The sequence below is a fragment of the Scyliorhinus canicula genome, chromosome 21, assembly GCF_902713615.1.
Source record: "Scyliorhinus canicula chromosome 21, sScyCan1.1, whole genome shotgun sequence".
Lineage (NCBI taxonomy): Eukaryota > Metazoa > Chordata > Chondrichthyes > Carcharhiniformes > Scyliorhinidae > Scyliorhinus > Scyliorhinus canicula.
The window spans coordinates 16,576,897-16,601,125 of record NC_052166.1 but is presented as its reverse complement, the minus strand read 5'-3'; the positions used below and the strand labels follow the sequence as shown (position 1 = coordinate 16,601,125).

The following is a 24,229-nucleotide window of genomic DNA, read 5'->3' as shown; positions in this document are numbered from 1 at the left end:
AGTGCCCTTACTTGCTCTAGCAGTTGTCCGTACATGTCGGCACAGCTACCGCCCCTAGTTCATCCGATGTTAGAAATCTGTCTAATAGGGTGTGTCTGGGTCGCTGTGGGGAATGTTGCTCTCTCCTTGTGGAGGAGATTCTTTAGTTGTATGTAGCAGAGCTCGTTCCATTTCGGGAGCTTGTCTGTTAGTTTCCCCCAGAGTCGCCACTCTGCTGTCTACATATAGGTCCCCTACTGTCAGTACCCTTCGCCCTGTCTGAAATCTTTTAAAGGAGGTGGTTATTGTTGCAGGGTTGAATTTATGGATTTTGCAGATGGTGGCCATAGTAAACATTGCACCCAGATGGAAATAGTGCCTGAGTTGATTCCACATCCTCCAAGTGGCCACCACTAGCTTCTTGAGTACTTGTCTAGGGGAAATGGGGATGGGGCTGTGGCAAGTGCTCGGAGGGATGTCCCTGTGCAGGATGTTTTATATATAATTTTTTTTATAACAGTACAGCACAGAACAGGCCCTTCGGCCCTCGATGTTGTGCCGAGCAATGATCACCCTACTTAAACCCACGTAACCCGTATACCCGGTAAACCAACAATCCCCCCATTAACCTTACATTACGGGCAATTTATCATGGCCAATCCACCTAACCCGCACATCTTTGGACTGTGGGAGGAAACCGGAGCACCCGGAGGAAACCCACGCACAAACGGGGAGGACGTGCAGACTCCACACAGACAGTGACCCAGCCGGGAATCGAACCTGGGACCACTGGAGCTGTGAAGCATTGATGCTAACCACCATGCTACCGTGAGGCCCCGAGGATGTCTCCTCGTTCTCACCCATTGTGCCTCCAACTTTATATCCATCCCTGTATCCTTTCTGAGTTGGCCACCCAATGGTAGAATAGGAGGTTCAGAAGGGCCAAGCCCTCCCATATTTGCCCTTCTTTAAAGGACACTTTTACATAAATCAGGGCTCTCTCTCTCTCTCTCTCTCTCTCTCTCTCTCTCTCTCTCTCTCTCTCTCCCCCTCCCCCACACACACACACACATGATTAGTTTGTCTACTTTGATGAAGAAGGCCTTGGGGATGAAGATTGGGAGTGCTCTGAACAGGAATAGAAATCTTGACAACACGTTCATTTTGATTGTCTGCACTCTCCCGGCCAGGGAGAGTGGAAGTGGGTCCCACCTCTGCAAGTCCCTCTTAACTTCTTCCACTAGATTCGATAGGTTCCACTTGTGGATCCATGTCCAGTCGTGGGCTATCTGGACCCCCTAGTATCAGAATTTCGCCAGTTTGAACGGCAGCTTTCCCAATCCCCGCCCTGCAGGTTCAACAGGGAAGATTTCGCTCTTGCTCAAGTTGAGTTTGTAACCTGAGAAGGCTCCAAACTCTCTTCGAGTTCCATTATCTCTTCCATGCTAGCTGAGCTGTTTGTGATGTAGTGGAGCAGGTCAGCTGCATGTAGTCAGACTCTGCTTCCTGAATACGCTCTGGATGCCTCTCCACCCTTTTTCTGCTCAAAGGGCAATAGCCAGTGGCTTGACTTCCAGGGAAATAGCAGCGGGGATAATGGGCATCCTTGCCTCATGCCTCTGTGCAGCCAAAGTTATTCAGAACTGGTAGCGTTTGTCCGTAGGCTCGCCATGAGAACGCTGTACAGTAATTTCATCCATGAGGTGAACCCTGGCCCAAACCCAAACCTTCCAGTACCTCCATGCAGTACCTCCATTAGCATCTGTCAAAAGGCCTTCTCTGCGTCTAGGGAGATGATCAATACTGGAGCGCCATGCTGTCGGACATGCTGCAGTGTTGGAGGGTCTGGACTGTTGGGGAAGGTGGTACTGAGGACAAGCCTCACCATCTAGGAGCGATTGATGTGCTGTTGTGTGGCTAGCAGTATCGAGGGAGCACCATCCTGCTGGACGGTTCATCTTTGAGGCTTGTGGAATCCGTGACTCCTGGTTTTTATGAAGCACTACGTGCAGAAAAACAGGGAAGTTTAATATTTATTCCCCAGCACCATCACTGAAGTATCTGTTTCACATTTGTCTGTAGAATTAAGAGAAATGAGCAGCAATTTCCTTAAAATATGCAGATTTTGTTAGGATGCCAGACCAGAGGTCAAACAATTTACAATTTGTTAATCTGTTGAGGAAAGAATACTTCATTTCAGGAGTGATGACTCTGACCAATAGGTCTCTTTTATGATAAAACCAATTTTAATTTAAACACAGAATTAACTACATTAATGTCAAAGAAATAGCTTTAGAATTAACCGTTAAAAAGGAAAGAACTTTACCTCTATCTACAACTAACATTATATATTTCCCAACAAAGCAACCCAATTCAGTTCAAAATAGACTCAGAAATAAAGTTAGCAATCAGGGTTACTTCCTGTTCTCCGTACAGACCTTTGAAGAGAGACCCTTGAATATCCATCTGTCTCAAATTATCTGCACCCCAGTGAACTTTGTTTCTATAAACAATATTCCATTAGCCATCTACGGTCAGAATCAATGATTATCATTCGTTTTATGACCCCTTAATCACAGCTTTAGCAGACATTCTGCCTGTATGTATTTTAACTCTTGGTGGGGGAGGGGGGGGGGGGGGGGTTTAATAACATTCCTGCAACAAATATAGAACAAATATACCAATTTCTACATTCATCACTATTTAATAAGGGTCTTAATGGTCAGCTGCTGGGCTTTCCCTGGCTGGAGAGTCCAGAACTAGAGGGTAACAGCCCAATGATGGTTTGGCCAGTTAGGATTGAGTTGTGCAGACATATATTCACGCAAAGGTTTGTGGATGTTGTACAATTTTCTTGCCCGGTAAACTCAAGACTGAGGTTATAGATTTTGGACATATGCCATTTGGGGATAGTTTGGGAAGGTGGGTCAAATGGTTGAGCAGGCTTGAATGCTGCCTCCCTTCTGTACTTTTTAATTTTCTTACGTTGTTTGAAGGACTTTGCTGTGCACAATTTGACTACCACATTTCCTATATAACAACACGTTTTTCAATTGGTCATGTATGTCTTGAAGTCCCTATGGATCTTTAATTTTAATATTCTTTAGACAGCAACTTCCAAACCCACAGCCGCTACCATCTAGGAGGACAAGGGCAGCAGATACACGGGAATACTACCACCCGAAAGTTCCCCTCCATGTCACTCCCCATCCTGAAGTGGAAATACATCGCTGTTCCTTCACTGTTACTAGGTCAAATTCCTACAACTCCCTAACGGCACTGTGGATATATCAGCACCAAATGGACAGCAGCAGTACATGAAAATACCTCATCACGGGCAATTAGGAGTGGGCAATCAATGCTGGCCCCGTCAGCAAAGCCCACATCCCATGAATAAATAAAAATAACCCACCAGGTTGTCCATCCCTGCTACAGCACCACATGGCTGTTATCGATGTCCTATGTGAATGTGAGAAAGGTAAACTATCCTCATTCTTTTTCACCTGTCTGCAACTTTCAACAGAGTTAACACCATCTTCTAACACCTCTCTACTGTCATTCCGCAAAGTGAGACTGTACTTGCGTCTTTCCATTCTTATATAGCCAGAGAATTGTCTGCAATGTCTTTTTTCCCACTCTGTTCTGTTATCTCTGGTGTCTCTCAACTTCTCCACTGTGTCTAAATTGTCAAACTGCTTGCCTGGCATCTAGTGCTGGGTGAGCAGAAATTTAGCCCAATTAAATATTGGGAAGACTGAAACCATTCTCTGCAGTCCCTGCCGCAATCAATTTATTTAGTCACTAGGGGTGGCATGGTAGCACATTGGTTAGCACTGTTGCTTCACAACTCCAGGGTCCCAGGTTCGATTCCCGGCTTGGGTGACTGTGCGGAGTCTGCACATTCTCCCAGTGACTGCGTGAGTTTCCTCTGGGTGATCCGGTTTACTCCCACAGTATCAAAAGGGGCCGATTAGGTGGACTGGCCATGCTAAATTGCCCTTAAGTGTCCAAAAAGGTTAGATTTACTGGGTTGCGGGGATGGGGTGAAAGTGTGGGGTTAAATAGGGTGCTCTTTCCAAGGACCGGTGCAGACCCGATGGGCCGAATGGGCTTCTGCACTGTAAATTCTAGGATTCTATGACTCCATCTGCCACACTGACTAAACCTGGCTGTTCACAATCTTGTAGCCGTACTTTGCCCTGACATGAGCTTCTAACCGTGTCTCCACTATCAATAAGACCATCTATTTCCACTTTGAAACATAGCAAACAGGTGCACGAGTAGACCATTCAGCTCTTTGAGCCTGCTCTGCCGTTCAGTATGGTCATGGCTGATCAATCAATCAGTAACCTCTTGCCATTTTCTTCCCAAATTCTTTGATATCTTTCATCTCACGAGCTATTTCTTTTTTTAAATTTTTCCAATTAAGGGGCATGGTCAATCCACTTATCCTGCACGTCTTTAGGTTGTGGGTGTGACACCCACGCAGATACGGGGAGAATGTGCAAACTCCACACGATAGTGACCCGGGGCCAGGTTGAACCCAGGTCCTCGGTGGCGTGAGGCAGCAGGGCTAACCACTGCACTACCTTGCCACCCTCCAAGAGCTATTCCTAACTCCTTGAAAACATACGGTGTGTGATTCTCCGTTGCCCAACCCTGCAACTCGGGAACAGCGATCGAGCGGAGAATAGTTCCCAACGCCGAAATCTCAGCAGGCGCCGGTTTGACACCGAATCGTGATGCTCGGCCCCCTCCAAATCGACGTTATTACGACTGTGTTTACATCTCATTATCGCGTCCTCCCATAATGCTGCGCCTCCGATGGCGAGGTCCCAACGGCGAGGGCCATGTGTGGTCTTAATGGTCATGAGCCTGGCGTAGTGGCCGCGGGGAAATAGTGAGGACATACAGACAGTATCCAGCATCGCCATACGTCGCCGACAGTCATGCCACTGACCGGGCTGCTTCTGGCAGGCGAGGGGAGTAGTAGGGGGTGGTTGGGAGGTGGGCTGTGGGGTCAGGGTGGACGGGTATACGGTCCAGCACAACCGGCGCCATCTGTTTGATTGGTGCGTGTGTGGGGAGTGTAGGTGTCAGCCCTGCGTGTTTCCAGCACGTACCCGGCGTTTCTCCCACTGTTTTTTGCGTGATCCATGGGTGTTTCACATGGCTCCGGTGCTAGCCCCTAACTGATACAGGAATCGGTGCGAGTGTGGTGCTGATTTTTCCATCGTGGAACTCCGCGGATCTTCCATTGGTGTCAGCACTTAGCCACAGGAACAGAGAATCCAGCCCACAATGTTTTGGCCTCAACTGTTTTCTGTGATAGTGAATTCCACAGGTCACCACTCTCTCTAGGTGAAAGGATTTATCCTCATCTCAGTCCTAAATGGTCTACCCCATACCCTTAGACTGTGACCCCTGGTTCTGGACTTCCCTGTCATCAGGCACATCCTTCCTGCATCTACCCTGTCTAGTCCTGTTAGAATTTTAGAGGTTTCTATAAAATCACCCCCCCCTCATTCTTTTAAACTCCAATGCTAACCGACTTAATCTCTCCATGTACATCAGTCCCACCATCCCAGAAAACAGTCGGGTAAACTTTCACTGCACTCCTTCTATAGCAGGAACATTTTTCCTCAGATAAGAAGACCAAAATTTCACATACTATTCCAGGTGTGGCCTCACCAAGGCCCTGTATAATTGCAGCCAGACATTCCTGTTGCTGTATTCAAATCATGTCTTCTGAAGCTTTATCTGACTGCACCTGTCTCAGTTCACTTGCAGAAAGCTTCATCCATATCTTACGAACATATGAATTAGGAGCAGGAGGAGGCCATTCGGCCCCGTGAGCCTGCTCCCCCTTCAATTAAATCATGGCTGATTCGATTGTAACCCCAAACCCACATTCCTGCCTCAATAATCTTTCACCCCCTTGTTGATCAAGAATCAATCAGGCTCTGTCTTAAAAATAGTTAAAGACTCTGTTTCCACTGCGTTTTGAGGAAGAGAGTTCCAGAGAATCACCACCCTCTGGGAGAAAAATATTCTCATCTTTGTCTTAAATAAGTTAATTTATTTTTTAAAGCATGAGCCCCCCCTCCCCCACACCAGTTCTAGATTCTCTGACAAGAGGAAATGTCCTCTCCACATCCTCCCTGTCAATACCCCTCAGGATCTTAAAGGTTTTGATCACGTTGCCTCTGACTCTTCTAAACTCTAGTGGAAATAAACCTAACCTCCAACCTTTCCTCATAAGACATCCCAGCCATTCCTGGTATTAGTCCAAGAGACCTCTGAATTGCTTCTAACATATTTACATTGTTCCTTAAATAAGGAGATCAATACATATAGAATGCTCCAGATGTGGTCTCACCAATGCCCTGTACAATTGAAACATAACCTCTCTACTTTTGTAATCAATTCCTCTCAAAATAAATTATAACATTCTATTATTAGCTTTCCTAATTGCTTGCTGTATTTGTACAATAGCCTTTTGTGATTCATACACAAGGACACCCTCTGCACCTCCGAGCTCTGTAATCAATATTTAGATAATAAGCTTTTTAATTCTTCCTGCTAAATTGGACAATTTCAAATTTGCCCACATTATAATACATTTACCAGATTTTTGCGCACTCACTTAACCTATCTATGTCTCTTTGTAGCCTCCTTATGTCTTCACAAATTACTTTCCTACCTATCTTTGTGTCATCAGCAAATTTAGGAACCATTCACGCAAGTAATTTATATAAATTGTAAAAAGTTGAGGCCCCAGCATTGATCCCTGTGGCACACCACTCCTCACATTCTGTCAACCAGAAAAAGTGCCACTTATGCCAACTCTGTTTCCTGTTCCCATGCCAATATGTTATGCCAACATATATAACATGAGCTTTTATTTTCTGCAATAACCTTTGATATGACACCTTACCAAATGTCTTCTAGAAATCTAAGTATGGTACATCCACCGGTTTCCCTTTATCCACAACACGTGTGACTCTTTCAAATAACTCCAATAAATTGGGCAGCATGGTAGCACAGTGGTTAGCACTGTTGCTTCACAGTGCCAGAGTCCCAGGTTCAATTCCCGGCTTGGGTCACTGTCTGCGGAGTCTGCACATTCCCCCTGCATCTGTGTGGGTTTTCTCCGTGTGCTCCGGTTTCCTCCCACAAGTCCCGAAAGACGTGCTTGTTAGGTGAATTGGACATTCTGAATCTTCCCTCGTGTACCCGAACACGTGCCGGAATGTGGCGACTAGAGGATTTTCGCAGTAACTTCACTGCAGTGTTAATGTAAACCCACTTGTGACATTAATAAAGATTATTATTATAAACCTGATTTACCTTGCACAAAACCATATTAACTCTGATTGCTTTGAATTTTTCTAAGTGCCCTGATATAACATCTTTTAATGGCTTCTAACAATTTCCCTGTGACAGATATTAGGCCAACTAACCTGTAATTACCTGCTTTCCTCTCCCTCCCTTTTTGAATAAAAGAGTTTAATTTGCTATCTTCCAATCTAATGGAACCTTCCCAAAATCTTGGGAAATTTGGAAAATTAAAACCACTACATCAACTATCTCATGGACTACGTCTTTCAACCCTGATTTGCAGCTATTTCTGTGATGTTACTTGCATCCTGAATAGTGAAGACTGATGCAAAATACCTGTTTAATTCATCCACCATAGTCCTACTTTCCATTATCAATTCCCCAGATGCTTTCTCTTGGAGCATCGCTCACTTTGTTAACTCTTATTTAATTATTGAGGACCCGACTCACATACGCCCCTTAGACATATGTTCGTAAATATAGAAACTCTTACTATCTTTGAGACCTCTAAGCTTGACCATTCCAAAACTCTCCTTGTGAGCATCCCACGTTCTACTCAGTAAACTTCAGGCCATCGAAACCTTTGCTACCTATATCCTTACTTTCACCCAGTCCTATTCACCATCAGTCCTGTGATTTGCCTTGTTTTCAAATCCTTCCATAGTCGTCCCCGTTTTCCCCCCCCCCATCCTATATATCTGTGATCTCTTGCAGCCCCACAATCCTGTGGTCATCCAATTCTGACTATTGAAAATTCCTGGTTTTAATCACTCCACCACTGGTAAACTGTGACTTCCAAGGCCCTAATCTCTGGAATTCCCTCTCTCAATCTCACTGTATCTCTTCTCTTGCTACTAAGATTCTCCTTAAAACCTGCCTCTTTCATTCGAGGCAATTCAGAGAAGGGTTCGCTAGGCTGATTCCAGGGATAACTGGGTTGTCTTGTGGGAAAAGATTGAGTAGATTGGGCCTGCACCCATCGGAGGTTAGAAGAATGAGAGGTGAGTGGTGTGCAGGGAAGATGCTGAGTGGACTTTTCCCCAGATATGGAATTTTGGGTCATAGTTTCAGGAAAAAGACTGCCCATTTAATGCGAAATGATAGAGGAATTTCTCTCAGGAAATCATTTAAAAAAAAAATGTATTTTATTCCAAACCGGTGTATAAAAACAGCAACATATACAAAAACACCCCCACAATCTTAGATAGCGTCCCAAACACCGCTTCCCAGTATCTCCACCCTCTCGCAACCCCAGAACATGTGCACATGATTCGCCGGCCCCCATTCACACTCCTCGCATTCATCGGCCACCCCCTGGAAGAACCCACTCATTCTTCCCGGGTCATACTTTTAGAAGATCGTTAATCTTTGTAATTCTCTACTGCAGTGAGTTACGGAGGCTGCGATTTTGTTTATTAATGGGTGTCATAGTTTCTAGGGAACTGGCAGGAAAGTGGAGCTGAGGCCAGGTGGGGTTGTATGGTCTACATCTGCTCCTATTTTTCCCAGTGCTTTTGTTTATGTTCCCATTGAACAAGCTTTTGGTCGTATGCCCTAAAGCCTCCTTATGTGGTTCAGTGTCAGATTATGCTTCATGATGTTTCTCTAAAGTGCCTTTGGATATTTTATTATGTTAAATTTGCTGTATAAATACGTCTTCAGATTTGAATTGGTTATCAGGGAGGTGCAGTTGTACTGTTTTTCTGCCTGAGGTTTTACTGTCATTGGTCCAGAAATTTGTGAAATAGCAGAACAACATCCAGAATCCTATAACACAGGAGACCATTGTTCCTGTGCTATCTGTTTGAAGGGCCTATTCAATTTGGCCCCACTCACCTTTACACCATACTGCTGCAATGTTTTTATTTTTCAACTGTATGAACTACCCAGTATCTCGTTGAAATTTCCTATTCCTAATCTTCTATTGCTTATACCAGCAGTGTGTTCCAGATCACAATTTGCTGCATTTAAAACAAAAAATAAATCTTATCTTCCCTCTGGCTTTTTGCCCATTATGTGTCTACTATTTACTGATTTTTATGCCATTGCAAACCATTCTCCCTACCTACTCTATCAAAATACCACTTCAGTCTCCTTTTCAAGTGCACCAAAGAGAACAATCCCAGCTTCACATCTTACCACACAATTGTGCGTTCGGATGAACCTGTACCTGAGATCACCGTTGCAGACGTCAGAGCAGCGTTCTCGAAGGTCAACCCATGGAAAGCCACTGGCCCGGATTGGGTACCCGGACGGGTTCTCAGGTCTTGCGCGGATCAGCTGGCGGGGGTATTCGCAGACACCTTCAACCTCTCTTTACAACAATCTGAGGTCCCTATCTGCTTCTAGAAGACGACCATCATCCCTGCACCAAAAAAAGCCAAGCAGCGTGCCTTAATGACTACCATCCAGTGGCTCTGACATCCGTCATCATGAAATGCTTCGAAAGGTTAGTCGTGGCACGAATCAATCCAGCCTCCCAGACTGCCTTGATCCACTACAGTTTGCCCACCGCTGCAACAGGCCCACAGCAGACGCCATCTCCATGGTCCTGCACTCTACCCTGGAACACCAAGATAACAAAGACACCAATGTCAGATTCCTATTTATCGAGTACAGCTCAGCCTTCAGCACCACCATTCCTACGAAACTCATTTCCAAACTCCGTGGCCTCGGCCTCGGCTCCTCCCTCTGCGACTGGATCGTGAACTTTCTAACCCACAGGCCACAGTCAGTAACGATAGGCAACAACGCCTCCTCCACGATCATCCTCAACAAGGCTGTGTCCTCGTCCCCCTACTATACTCCTTATGCACCAATGACTGTGCGGCCAAATTCACTCCAACACGATTTTCAAATTTGCTGATGACACCACCGTATCGTGGGTCGGATTTCAAACAATGACGAGACAGAGTATAGGAATGAGATAGCGAATCCGGTGATAAGGTTCCCCATGGTAGGCTTATGCAGAAAGTAAGGAGGCATGGGATAGTGGGAAATTTGGCCAGTTGGATAACAAACTGGCTAACCGATAGAAGACAGAGAGTTGTGGTGGATGGCAAATATTCAGCCTGGAGCCCAGTTATCAATGGCGTACCGCAGGGATCAGTTCTGGGTCCTCTGCTGTTTGTGATTTTCATTAACGACTTGGATGAGGGAGTTGAAGGGTGGGTCAGTAAATTTGCAGATGATACGAAGATTGGTGGAGTTGTGGATAGTGAGGAGGGCTGTTGTCGGCTTCAAAGAGACAGATAGAATGCAGAGCTGGGCTGAGAAGTGGCAGATGGAGTTTAACCCTGACAAGTGTGAGGTTGTCCATTTTGGAAGGACAAATCTGAATGCGGAATACAGGGTTAATGGTAGGGTTCTTGGCAATGTGGAGGAGCAGAGAGATCTTGGGGTCTATGTTCATTGTTCTTTGAAAGTTGCCACTCAAGTGGATAGAGCTGTGAAGAAGGCCTATGGTGTGCTAGCGTTCATTAGCAGAGGGATTGAATTTAAGAGCCGTGAGGTGATGATGCAGCTGTACAAAACCTTGGTCAGGCCACATTTGGAGTACTGTGTGCAGTTCTGGTCACCTCATTTTAGGAAGGATGTGGAAGCTTTGGAAAAGGGTGCAAAGGAGATTTACCAGGATGTTGCCTGGAATGGAGAGTAGGTCATACGAGGAAAGATTGAGGGTGCTAGGCCTTTTCTCATTAGAACGGAGAAGGATGAGGGGCGACTTGATAGAGGTTTATAAGATGATCAGGGGAATAGATAGAGTAGACAGTCAGAGACTTTTTCCCCGGGTGGAACACACCATTACAAGGGGACATAAATTTAAGATAAATGGTGGAAGATATAGAGGGGATGTCAGAGGTAGGTTCTTTACCCAGAGAGTAGTGGGGGCATGGAATGCACTGCCTGTGGTAGTAGTTGAGTCGGAAAATTTATGGACCTTCAAGCGGCTATTGGATAGGTACTTGGATTAGGGTAGAATAAGGGAATGTAGGTTAACTTCTTAAGGGCAGCACGGTAGCATTGTGGATAGCACAATTGCTTCACAGCTCCAGGGTCCCAAGTTCGATTTCGACTTGGGTCACTGTCTGTGTGGAGTCTGCACATCCTCCCCGTGACTGCGTGGGTTTCCTCCGGGTACTCCGGTTTCCTCCCACAGTCCAAAGATGTGCAGGTTGGGTGGATTGGCCATGACAAATTGTCCATAATTCTATGATTAACCTAGGACAAAAGTTCGGCGCAACATCGTGGGCCGAAGGGCCTGTTCTGTGCTGTATTTCTCTATCTCTATCTATCTCTAACTGGTGCAACAACAATAATCTCTCCCTCAATGTCAACAAAACGAAGGAGATTGTCATCGACTTCAGGAAGCGTGGTGGAGAACTCTGCCCCTGTCTACATCAATGGGAACGAAGTAGAAAGGGACGAGAACGTCAAGTTTTTAGGTGTACTGATCAACAATAACCTGTCCTGGTCCCCCCATGCCGACACTATAGTTAAGAAAGCCCACTAACGACTCTTACTTTCTCAGACAACTAAGGAAATTTGGCATGTCAGCTACGACTCTCACAAAGAACAAAGAAAAGTACAGCTCAGGAACAGGCCCTTCGGCCCTTCAAGCCTGCGCCGACCATTCTTCCCGCCCAAACTAAAATCTTCTACACTTCCGGGGTCCGTATCCCTCTATTCCCATCCTATCTATGTATTTGTCAAGATGCCCCTTAAACATCATTATCGTCCCTGCGTCCACCACCTCCTCCGGCAGCATGTTCCAGGCACCCACTACCCTCTGTGTAAAAAAACATACCTCGTACATCTCCTCTAAACCTTGCCCCTCTCTCCTTAAACCTATGCCCCCGAGTAATTGACCCCTCTACCCTGGGAAAAAGTCTCTGACTATCCACTCTGTCTATGCCCCTCTATCAGGTCGCCCCTCAACCTCCATCGTTCCAGTGAGACTTCTACACATGCACCATAGAAAGCATTCTTTCTGGTTGTATCACAGCTTGGTATGGAGCCTGCTCTGCCCAAGACCGCAGGAAACTACAAAAAGTCGTGAATGTAGCTCAATCCATCACGCAAACCAGCCTCCCATCCATTGACTCTATCTACGATTCCCGTTGCCTCGGAAAGGCAGCCAGCATAATTCAGGACTCCATGCACCCCGGACATACACTCTTCCACCTTCTTCTGTCAGGAAAAAGATACCAAAGTTTGAGGTCACGTACCAACCGACTAAAGAACAGCTTCTTCCCGGCTGCCACCAGACTTTTGAATGGACCTACCTCATATTACGTTAATCTTTTCTCTACACCTTGCTATAACTATAACATTATGTACTGCAGTCTCTCCTTCCTTTCTTATGTTTGGTATGCGTTGTTTGTACAGCATGCAAGAAACAATACTTTTGACTGTATACTAAAAGATGTGACAATAAATCAAATCAAAAATCAAATCAAAACAATTGAGATCCCCTGTCTTTTATATTGATCTAACAACAATAAAAAGACAACATCTCAAAGCATCTCACTCGTGGGGAGGCGGTGGCGTCATCTCAATCTCTCAGTCTGTCAGCATTGAGGATAATTTGCTTCCACTCCGGGGAGGTGGGTTCTGCTGTGGCTGGAAATTCTAATCCTGGACTCTCACAGGTTTGGCAGGTGATGCTAAATGAGCTGGATGGGTGGGACCCTCTAGATCAGGGGTGGGCAAACTACGGCCCGCGGGCCGAAGGTCTTTATGCGGCCCACCAAGATCAAGTCATTAAAAAAAAAAAAAAAAATTATTTTTATTTTTTTAATTTTTTTAAAAATTAAGGTTAATGGGGGGGCTGTTGGGTTACTGGTATAGGGTGGATACGTTGACTTGAGTAGGGTGATCATTGCTCGGCACAACATGTGTTTCCTGTGAAGTTTCTACTTTAAAATATTAATTAATAAAAATTAATTGCTTTTTTTTCTTTAAACTGAGTTACTTTGTTTTTCAAATAAATCAAATCAAATGTTTTTCAAATAAAGGGCAGCAGGGTAGCATGGTGGTTAGCATAAATGCTTCACAGCTCCAGGGTCCCAGGTTCGATTCCGGCTGGGTCACTGTCTGTGTGGAGTCTGCACGTCCTCCCCCTGTGTGCATGGGTTTCCTCCGGGTGCTCCGGTTTCCTCCCACAGTCCAAAGATTGTGCGGGTTAGGTGGATTGGCCATGCTAAATTGCCCGTAGTGTCCTAATAAAAGTAAGGTTAAGGGGGGGGGGGGGTTGTTGGGTATAGGGTGGATACGTGGGTTTGAGTAGGGTGATCATGGCTCGGCACAACATTGAGGGCCGAAGGACCTGTTCTGTGCTGTACTGTTCTATGTTCTAAATAAATGTGTTTCATGTAAAGTTTCTACTTTAAAATATTAATTATAAAAATTAATTGCTTTTTTTTCTTTAAAAACCTTTTATTTTGGCTATTTTAAATATTAATTATTTTACTTAATATACTATTTAAAATTGTGAATTTCTGAATGTGGCCCTTGCACAGAAAAGTTTGCCCACCCCTGCTCTAGATTCTGTGCTCTCATTCCGCTGTTTACACATGGCCTCCAGTTGGTTCACTCTATGACACTCGAGGTGATTGGCACCTTTGTGGATGCTTTTTCTCCAGCCTGTGCGTTCTAAGGCAAGCAATTCCCACGTGTCGGTGGGATGTTGCATTTGTTTAGGTAGGCTTTCAGAGTGTCCTTGTAGCGTCTCCTCTGGCCTCCTAGTGATCATGTGCCATTGCGGAGTTCGGAGTAGAGCATTTGTTTTGGGAGTCTTGTGTCAGGCATGCGGGCAATATAAGAACATAAGAACTAGGAGCAGGAGTAGGCTATCTGGCCCCTCGAGCCTGCTCCGCCATTCAATTAGATCATGGCTGATCTTTTGTGGACTCAGCTCCACTTTCCGGCCCGAACACCATAACCCTTAATCCCTTTATTCTTCAAAAAAACTATCTATCTTTACCTTAACAACATGTAATGAAGGAGCCTCAACTGCTTCACTGGGCAAGGAATTCCATAGATTCACAACCCTTTGGGTGAAGAAGTTCCTCCTAAACTCAGTCCTAAATCTACTTCCCCTTATTTTGAGGCTATGTCCCCTAGTTCTGCTGTCACCCGCCAGTGGAAACAACCTGCCCGCATCTATCCTATCTATTCCCTTCATAATTTTAAATGTTTCTATAAGATCCCCCCTCATCCTTCTAAATTCCAACGAGTACAGTCCCAGTCTACTCAACCTCTCCTCATAATACAACCCCTTCAGCTCTGGGATTAACCTAGTGAATCTCCTCTGCACACCCTCCAGCGCCAGTATGTCCTTTCTCAAGTAAGGAGACCAAAACTGAACACAATACTCCAGGTGTGGCCTCACTAACACCTTATACAATTGCAACATAACCTCCCTAGTCTTAAACTCCATCCCTCTAGCAATGAAGGACAAAATTCCATTTGCCTTCTTAATCACCTGTTGCACTTGTAAACCAATATGGCCCACCTAACACAGCTGATCAAGTGTGACCAATGCCTCGATACTGGGGATATTGGACTGGGAAAGGACAGACAGTGACCCAGCCAGGAATCGAACCTGGGACCCTGGAGCTGTGAAGCAATAGTCCTACCGCGCTGCTCATGGTATCCCAGTATCATGAGCTTTAATTTTGCTCACTATTTGGGAAGCACGGTAGCACAAGTGGACAGCACTGTGGCTTCACAGTGGCAGGGTCCCAGGTTTGATTCCCCGCTGGGTCACTATGCGGAGTTTGCACGTTCTCTCCGTGTGTGCGTGGGTTTCCTCCGGTGCTCCGGTTTCCTCCCACAGTTCAAAGACGTGCAGGTTAGGTGGATTGGCCATGATAAATTGCCCTTGGTGACCAAGAAGGTTGGGAGGGATTCTTGGGTTGTGGGGATGGGGTGGAAGTTGGGACTTAAGTGGGTCGGTGCAGACTCAATGGGCCGATAGGCCTCCTTCTGCACTGAATGTTCAATGTTCTATTCATAAGTGGGTGGAACCATCCATTGGTTCACCCTTTTTAAAAAAAATGTATTTTATTACAAAAATGTATCAAAACAGGTTACAGCAAATAAACACTCCAGGAAAAATAATTCACAGCAATCAACTATACAGTCTGTATAAATTTCTTCCCTTTTTCACCCCCTCCCGCGACTAAAAGCTTCTCAAACACAGTCACAAACATCCCGCCCAACTTTTCTCAAACCCCCCTGCGGAGCCCTTTTTTAGTTCACTGGGCTAAATCGCTGGCTTTTAAAGCAGGCCAGCAGCACGGTTCAATTCCCGTATCAGCCTCCCTGGACAGGTGCCGGAATGTGGCGACTAGGGGCTTTTTACAGTAACTTCATTGAAGCCTACTCGTGACAATAAAGCGATTTTCATTTTCATACATTAACGTATCCAAACGCAGGATATCGTACAGGAAACCCGACCAAGCCGCAACCCCCGGTGGCGATGCCGACCCCCATTCCAGTAAAAGTCGCTTCTGTGCAATCAGACAGGCAAATGCGCCACAAAATCGGCCTTCCTCCTTTCCATGAGCTCCGGCTTCTCTGAAACCCCAAATATCGCCACCATCTCCACTATCCTGGCTAAGACCGCGAACACCCCCGCCCAGAATCTTCCCAATTTTTCACAACCCCAAAACATATGCGTGTGATTTGCTGGCCTCCGTCCACACCTCTCGCTCTCATCTGCTATCTCCTGAAAGAACCCACTCATTCTCGCCCGAGTCATATGCAACCTGTGCACCACCTTAAACTGTATCAGGCTCATCCTTGCACAAGAGGGGGTCCCGTTTTCACCCTACGCAGTGCCTCACTCCATACTCCCCAGTTGATCTCCGCTCCCCATTTCTCCTTGATCTTCACCACCCGCTCGCTTCCCTGCACTGGTTCACCCTTGTCCACTCTACTGGTCACATCCTTAAAAAATTTCAGATTTGTCAAGCTTGATTTCCCTTTAGTGAATCCACACTGACTTGGACCGATCTTGTCCCTGCTTTCTAAATGCTCAGTTATTTCGATCTTAATAATTGACTCCGGCATTTTCTCACCACTGATGTCAGGCTAACCAGTCTATAATTTCCCGTTTTCTCTCTCTCCTTTTTTAAAAAGTAGGGTTACATTAGCTACCCTTCAATCCGTTGGAACTCTTCCAGAGTCTATAGAATGCCGGAAAATTATCACTAATGCGTCCATTAAAGGGTGAGCAGCGGGCAGCACTACTACCTCATGACGGCGAGGTCCCAGGTTTGATCCCGTCTCTGGGTCACTGTCCGTATGGAGTTTGCACATTCTCCCCGTGTTTGCGTGGGTTTTGTCCCCACAACCCAAAGATATGCTGGTTAGGTGGATTGGTCACACTAAAATTGCCCCTTAATTGGAAAAAATGAATTGGATACTCTAAATTTATTTTTAAAAAACTAATGCGTCCATTATTTCTAGTGCCACTTCCTTAAGTACTCTGGGATGCAGAGAGCAGGCCCTGGGGATTTATCGGGTTTTAATCCTATCAATTTTCCCAATATAATATCCTGACTAATAAGGATTTCCTTCAGTTCCTCCTTCATGCTAGAGACCCTCTGTCCCCAAGTATTTGTCTCCTCCTTGGTGAAGACAGATCCAAACTATTTGTTCAACTGGTCTGACACCTCCTTGTTGCTCATTATGAATTCACCTGATTCTAACTGTAAGTGACCTACATTTGTCTTCAACAGTCTTTTTCGCTTCACATATGTATAGATGCTTTTGCAGTCAGTTTTTATGTTTTCTGCAAGCTTACTTTCGAAAGTACAGCAGGCAGTAAAGAAGGCAAATGATACGTTGGCCTTCATAGCGAGAGGATTTGACTACAGGGATGTTTTACTATAATTGTGTAGGGCATTGGGGAGGCCGCATCTGGAGTATTGTGTGCAGTTTTGGGGTCCTTATCTGAGGAAGGATGTTCTTGCTGTGGAGGGAGTGCAGCAAAGATTTACCAGGCTGATTCCTGGGATCCAGGACTGTCATATGAGGAGAGACTATATAGACTAAATCGGTTATATAGAAACTTATGAAATTCTAACAGGATTAGACAGTGTAGATTTATGAAATAACAGGATTAGACAGTGTAGATTCAGAAAGAATGTTCCTGTTGGTGAGGGTGTCCAGAACTCGGGATCATTGTGTGAAGATAAGGAGTAAACTTTTATGACTGAGGTGAGGAGAAATTTCTTCACCCAGTGAGTGGTGAATCTGGAATTCGCTACCACAGAAAGTAGTTGAGGTGAAAATGTGTAATGTGAAGAAGGGATTAGATGTAGCTCTTGGGGCTAAAGGGATATAGGGCAAGGCACGAGATCAGGGTACTGAACTTGATGATCAGCCATGAACAGAACGAAAGGCAGAGAAGGCTCCAAGGGTAGAATGGCTTCCTCCTGCTTCTATTTTCTATGTATGTTTATATGTAAACCGGTGTGACTTCCACCTGAGAGGGGTGGAGCATCCCGGAGGCCTGGAACACAGTCAGTCAAATGTGCTAATCATATTTAAACGCATGTAAATGCTGGTTTTGCATGCTGCAGCCGACAGGGGCACAAATCTAATTTGCGGCATTGCGAGATATAGAATTTTGCCCATTGACTTGATCTTCTTACCAAAATTAATCACTTCACATTTCTCTGAATTAAATTTGATATGCCATGTGTTGGTTCATTCATTCCACCAACCTGTTCATGTGTCTTGGAATCTCTCAGTATCTTCCAGTTCACAATGCTTCCAAATTCTGTCACCTGCGAATTTTGTTGTGCCTGCACACATTAATATATATCAAGAAAAAGCAGCCCTACTGTATACCTCCCTCTTGAGTGGAAAACAACCGTTCATCACCACTCTTGTTTCCTGTCACTCAGACAACTTTGTATCCATGCTACCATTGCTGTTTATATTCCAGGGCTTCCACTTTGCTAGTACCTTATCAAACACTTTTCAGAAATTCCACATATTAACAAAGCTTTGTAAAATTTGTTGAAATAAAATTTCCTTTAACAAGTCTATGCTGGCTTTCCTCAGTTAATCCACATTTGACTAAATTGCTGGTTCATTTTGTCCCAGATTATTGTTTCCAAAAATCTTCCCATAACCAAATGATCTACTTGCTGGGCTTATCCTCACCCTTTTTGAACAAAGATGTAACATTTGCAATTTTCCAGTGCTCTGGCACCACTACCCCTGTATCTAAGGAGGATTGAAAGATTTCCCCCTGAATCCTGTGATTCATCCCGCCTAATCCTGGCATCTTCTCAGCTTTTAAGTACTTCAAAGAACAAAGAAAAGTACAGCACAGGAACAGGTCCTTCGGCCCTCCAAGCCTGTGCCGATAACGCTGCCCGTCTAAACTAAAATCTTCTACACTTCCTGTGTCCGTATCCCTCTAAAGATCCCTCTTCAACCCTTTCAAATACTGCCTCTTTATCAATTTTAACCCATGCATACCTTCTCTCACTGATATTGATGGGAAAGGGAGATTGCTTCCATCTCTGACCCCCTTTTCAGATTAGGGGCCCCTCCAAAGGTTTTCTCCACCTCACGTGCTCCCTCCCTGCCTGGCCTTGCCATCACAACCTCCACCCACCCCACTCTCACTCCCTGGCCTGCCAACTTTTTCGGGTGTTGTGATGGGAATCCTCGCTATCTGAAAATCCTGCCCTATGTATTTTGTCAAATTGGCTTACTTAAGTTTTTATACTAAATATTGATCTAGCTTGCTTATATCTGTTCATTAAATTAAATGTTTACCGATTAGATTACCCCCACTATGTGACTGTGATGTCGTTGTGATTTTTTTTTCTCCCCGATGGGCTAACTGACTCTCAGCCTGTCTTTCTCTGATTGTATTGCTCATTAGGAACATTGAGTAGGAGTTGGCTATCTAGTTGCTCAAACCTGCCCCATCGTCATTCAACTAAGTCATGGCTGATCCTCTACCTCAATACCATCTTCCTGTACTATCCCCCATATCCTTTGATATCTTTAATATCTAGAAATCTATCAATCTCTGTCTTGAACATGCTCAATTACAGCCTCCACAGCTCTCTGGGGTAGAGAACCTCAAAGATTCATCACCCTCGTGATATTATTCCACCTCTCTCTTTCTCTGACCTCTCTGTCCTTACTGATCATTCCTTGTATTGTTCCGTTTTGTTCTCTCTGACTGCTCTGTTCCCAGACGCTTCCTTATATTGCTGCATCTGGCTCTCTCTAACTACTCTACTCATGGTCACACCCCTTATACATCCCTGCCTTCCTCTCTCATTGCTCTGCTCCAGGGTCTTCACTCTTCGTAGCTTTAATGAGAAATTATGCCATGAGATGTAACTAGTAACAGACCAATTATGTTATTTGGAAATTTCAACTCGTCAGATATTTACTGGGACAACCTTGCCTCCATTGGTCAGACAGAAAAGTATTTCTAGAGTTAATAAAAGATGTTTTATGACCCTGTTAATAAAAGGCCAACAAGGGAAGAAAATGTTATGGATTTGATTGAGGAATGGAGATGATCAAACCGCTAATATGAATGAGGTTTTAAGTATCCAGGATTATAATGAGTCACAGTGTCTCGTTAAGGTTAGCAGGTCTCTGACGGCACATTCTCGCTTTGGGAGAGGAGTTTGTCAGGGCTGCCCCTTGTCTGTTCAGCTGTATTCTATCTGCATGGAGCCTTTTCTGTGCCTCTTGCTGAGGAGGTAGTTGGGATTGGTTCTGCGAGAGCTAGGCATCAGGGTGGTCCTTTCGGCCTACGCTGATGACGTGCTCCTCATGTTTACAGACCCCGCTGATCTGCGGAGGATGTGCCAGGCTGTGTATCCTGCCACATCCTCTGCCAGGATCAACTGGGTAAATGTTTCTGACTGCTGGTTGGTCTGTGGCGGATAGACCCCCTCCAAGAGGAGCTTAGGCCCTTTAACCTGGAGCATGACCTCCCTCCTGTACTGGGGAGTCCATTTTGCCCAGCTGAGGAATCCTGGTGAATTGGCAGGAGCTGGAGGCCAATGTCACCACTCAGCTGCTCCGCGTGCTGTCTTACAGGCACCGCGTGCTGTCTTACAGGCACCGAGTTCTGGTCATAAGTCAGCTGTGGTACTGGCTGGTCACTTTGACCCTTCCCCTGACTTAGTCACAAAATCCAGAGAATAATCATACAGTTCTTATGGGGAAAAAGACTGCACTGGATCGCTTCTTAGGTTCGGAGTCTCCCACTTAGGGAGGATAGTCAGACGCTGGTGTGCCTTGACACCTAGGTAGTGACCTTCCACCTTCAGACCCAACAGGATTGTTTCAAACAACGTTAACCGTGTAATACAAGATTGGCTTTTGGAGCGCTTCTCCTTCCTTCCAATGGTATAGGTAGACCTCAGCAGCGCTCCAAAAGGTAGTGTTTGAAACAATCCTGTTTGAATTTAACCTGGTGTTGTAAGACTTCTTACTGCGCTCACCCCAGTCCAATGCCGACATCTCTACATCATGACCTTCAGACCCTACAGCGATACCGCTATGTCAATCTCCCTCCCAGATGGTGTTCCCTGGCGATGTATTTCTTCCGGCAGATGCGCGGCCTAAACACCCTTTGGGAGCTTGAGCCCCACAGCCTGAGCCATCTCGTGGGAATGCCCTTTGTGCCCTTTCACACTGCACGGAGGGGTTTCCTGCATGGGCTGCTGCTGCTGCACACCCTTCACTTCCTTGCCCTCGCTCATCGCCCGGACACATCTTGGCATGTCTTGTTGCCATCCAGTGGTTGAGGTCCTTGACGGAGGAATCCTCCCCCTTAACATTGGGGATCTGCGGTGGGGAGGGTGTTACATGCAGCTGTCCCGTAAAACCATCGGATGCATTGGTCAGGAACTCGAAGACGCCTGCCCTTTTTGTGGCCTTGTGGATCATGCTTATCTAGATTCTTTTAAACTGCACCCCCTTTTCAGTTATTTAAAAAACCTTTGTTATGGTTTTGTTTGCACATCAGCCCCATACTCCTGTCGTCTGGTGTGAAGAGTGGCGGGGAAGGAGGAGGACCTCCTCATGAATCTGCTCCTGGGCTTTGCCAGACATGCCATCAACAGGTTCAGGCAGCGAGCAATCGATAGGGTTGTCCGACCCGACTGTCTTCCCCTCTACCGCACGGCTACATTCGCGGCCAGATGTCCCTGGAGAGGGAGCATGCCGTATCCATAGGCACCCTCGGAGCGTTCCGTGCCCGTTGGGCATTGCAGTGGCTGGAGTGCCTTATTGATCCTTTTATTCACATTTTGGTTTGATGTTTTACGTTTCATTTGTGATTTGTTTTTTGTTTAAGGCAGTTTCTCCCTTTAAAGAACTGTCCCTTTAATTTGTTCCTCAGTTTATTTGATTTAATTTACTTAGTTATTTGTGTTAATCAAAATAATAATCTTTATTATTGTCACAAGTAGGCTCACATTAACACTGCAATGGAGTTACTGTGAAAATCCCCTAGTCGCCACATTCTGGCGCCTGTTTGGGTACACTGAGGGAGAATTCCAATTCACCTAACTGGGTCTCTCAGAGGAACCCCACGCAGACACGGGGAGAACACGGAGATCAAAGCCAGGAATTGAACCCGGGTCCTTGGTGCTAACCTCTGTCGTGCTGCCCATCGCATTGTGCACAGGTCATCCAGACAGGATACTGAAGTGTGATACAATTTAGTGACAAGATAGTGCTGAGATCAAAAAAGGATTTCGGTAACTGCTTTTCAGGTTTTGAAATAAAGTTAAGACATTTGAACTGTCTAGGCAGCAAAAATATTTATTGCACTATCTCGCAGACCTTTCACAGGTGTTGCTGTAACTTATCAAAAATATTTTTAAATCCACACACTTAAGAAAAGTATCTTGAATTAAAGGTAACAAACTAAAAGAAAATGCTGAGCAGATTTATGGTCCATGGACTCTCAAGGCTAATAATGGCTCGTCAATAACGTTAACCGTGTAATACAGGATGTAAAAACAGAATATTGTGAAGCAGCTATGACTGATGAATGGATGAGAGAACCAGCAAATCACTGTTCTCGGGTAATGCCTGAATTGCTTTAGGTTTTTAAAGATTAACTTCAAGATTCCTACACAACTGAAAACTACCACAAAAATTATGAGCTCCTTTTGCTGTTATTTTGTACATATTTTAAAGGTAGTTAGAAGGGTTATTAAAATCGAAACAAGATTGAAACCCAGAGATTGTTTCAGAGGTAAGTTGTGATGCTATTCACATTATTACCAGCATGATTTTTAATAACTACAAATTTAAGCTGGATAAAATCTTGAGCTGGATAAAATCCATTTTTGGATCATTAAGGAGGTGAGGGAAATTGCAGAAACTCTGGTACAAATATTCCAGAAATTATTGAATATTGGCAAGTTACCTGGCACTGGGCAAAAATAGTAAAGTGTCTTGGGAAAGTACAAGACCAAAAAGTTTGATGTCCATTGTGCGTAAAATTAAGATATGAAAACACTTATTAAAAATAAAATCATAGAGCATCTGAATAGAAATAAAACCATAAAAGATGTGTTCATGAGGGCTGGCCTTGTCAATCATTATTTTTAAGGGTGTCACAAAGGAGGGTAAGGCTGTGGACACATCTGGTTTTCACTGAGAGCTTCAATACAGTATCTTTGGAAGGAGTGGCATTGAAAATAAAGAACGCAGAAATCAGTGGAAATATTTTGTAATTAATATATAATTTGTTGGCTAATAGAATCCAGATGGTAGTGCTACAGCAATTATCCTGACTCTTGGAAACTCTTACGAGTGGAGTCCCACTGGGACCTGTTCTTGGACCAATTTTACTTACTATCTTATATATGCTCTGGAGCTCAAAGACACAAACACAATGGCTAAATTTGTAAATGATGCAAAGCTAATGAAGGTGATGGACTAGAAAGCTGAACTGGATCAGCTGCGAAAGGTGAAATTTAATGTAAATGAAAGTGTTTCACATAGGGACAAAATTGCTGAAGTCCTGATTGACAAATTGAAGTTACCACAACAGTGAAGGTAAATAAAACAAATCAGATCTTGAGATATATTAAAAGTTCTGTTTTGTGGTGGAGACATTTGTTCTCGGAGGGTAGTGAGTCTTTGACACTCTCTTCCCCAGAGAGCAGTGGAGGCAGGGTCAAGTTGTATTTTTAAGGCAGAGGTAGATAGATTCTTGACTAACAAGGAAGTCAAAGGTTATTGAAGGGTAGGTGGAATGTGGAGTTGAGGCCACAATCAGATCAGCCATCATATTGAATGGCGGAGTAGACTCAAGGGGTCAAATGGCGTACTCCTGTTCCTAATTCATATGTTTGTATGTAATAGTGAGAAAATATTGCACCTAAGATACTTTGTAAAGTCCTTCAGTCGCTGCAGCATCAACAGTATATTGCAGTAATTGAAAGGGACAGAAGAGAACAAGTATAATTCTTGAGGGGGTGAAGGGATTGGATACAAGGAGCAATTATGTAAATTATGCATGATCTCATTGGAAGAGGTTGAAAGGATTGCTGTTTCTCTGATTCTAAAGTGAGATAATGGAGAGCATGACGAGATATTCGCCTTGTAGAGAGCTAGAGGTAAAAACGGAAAGAGCTAGACGGAAAGAGTTATGGAGACAGAAACAGAGTTAAACTTGAGTCTAATTTGATTTCTTTGGAGCAAAGTAGATCCAGAGGACATGGCTCAAATACAAGCCACTCAGTTGTATCAAACTACTAGAAAGAATAACAAGCATTTACTGCTCACCCCTCATTGCCTTTGAGAAGGTGATAAGCTGCCGCCTTGTACTATTGCAATGATATAGGTAGACCCACGGTGCTGTTAGTGAGGGAAACATTCT

The 24,229-nt window shown here is 44.8% G+C and overlaps 1 protein-coding gene across 3 annotated transcripts in view; it reads left to right on the top strand.

The window, feature by feature from the left end:
* Nucleotides 1-24,229, top strand: part of LOC119955589 (tubulin beta chain-like) — a 152,048-nt gene that overhangs the window by 77,207 nt on the left and 50,612 nt on the right. The window lies entirely within an intron of this gene.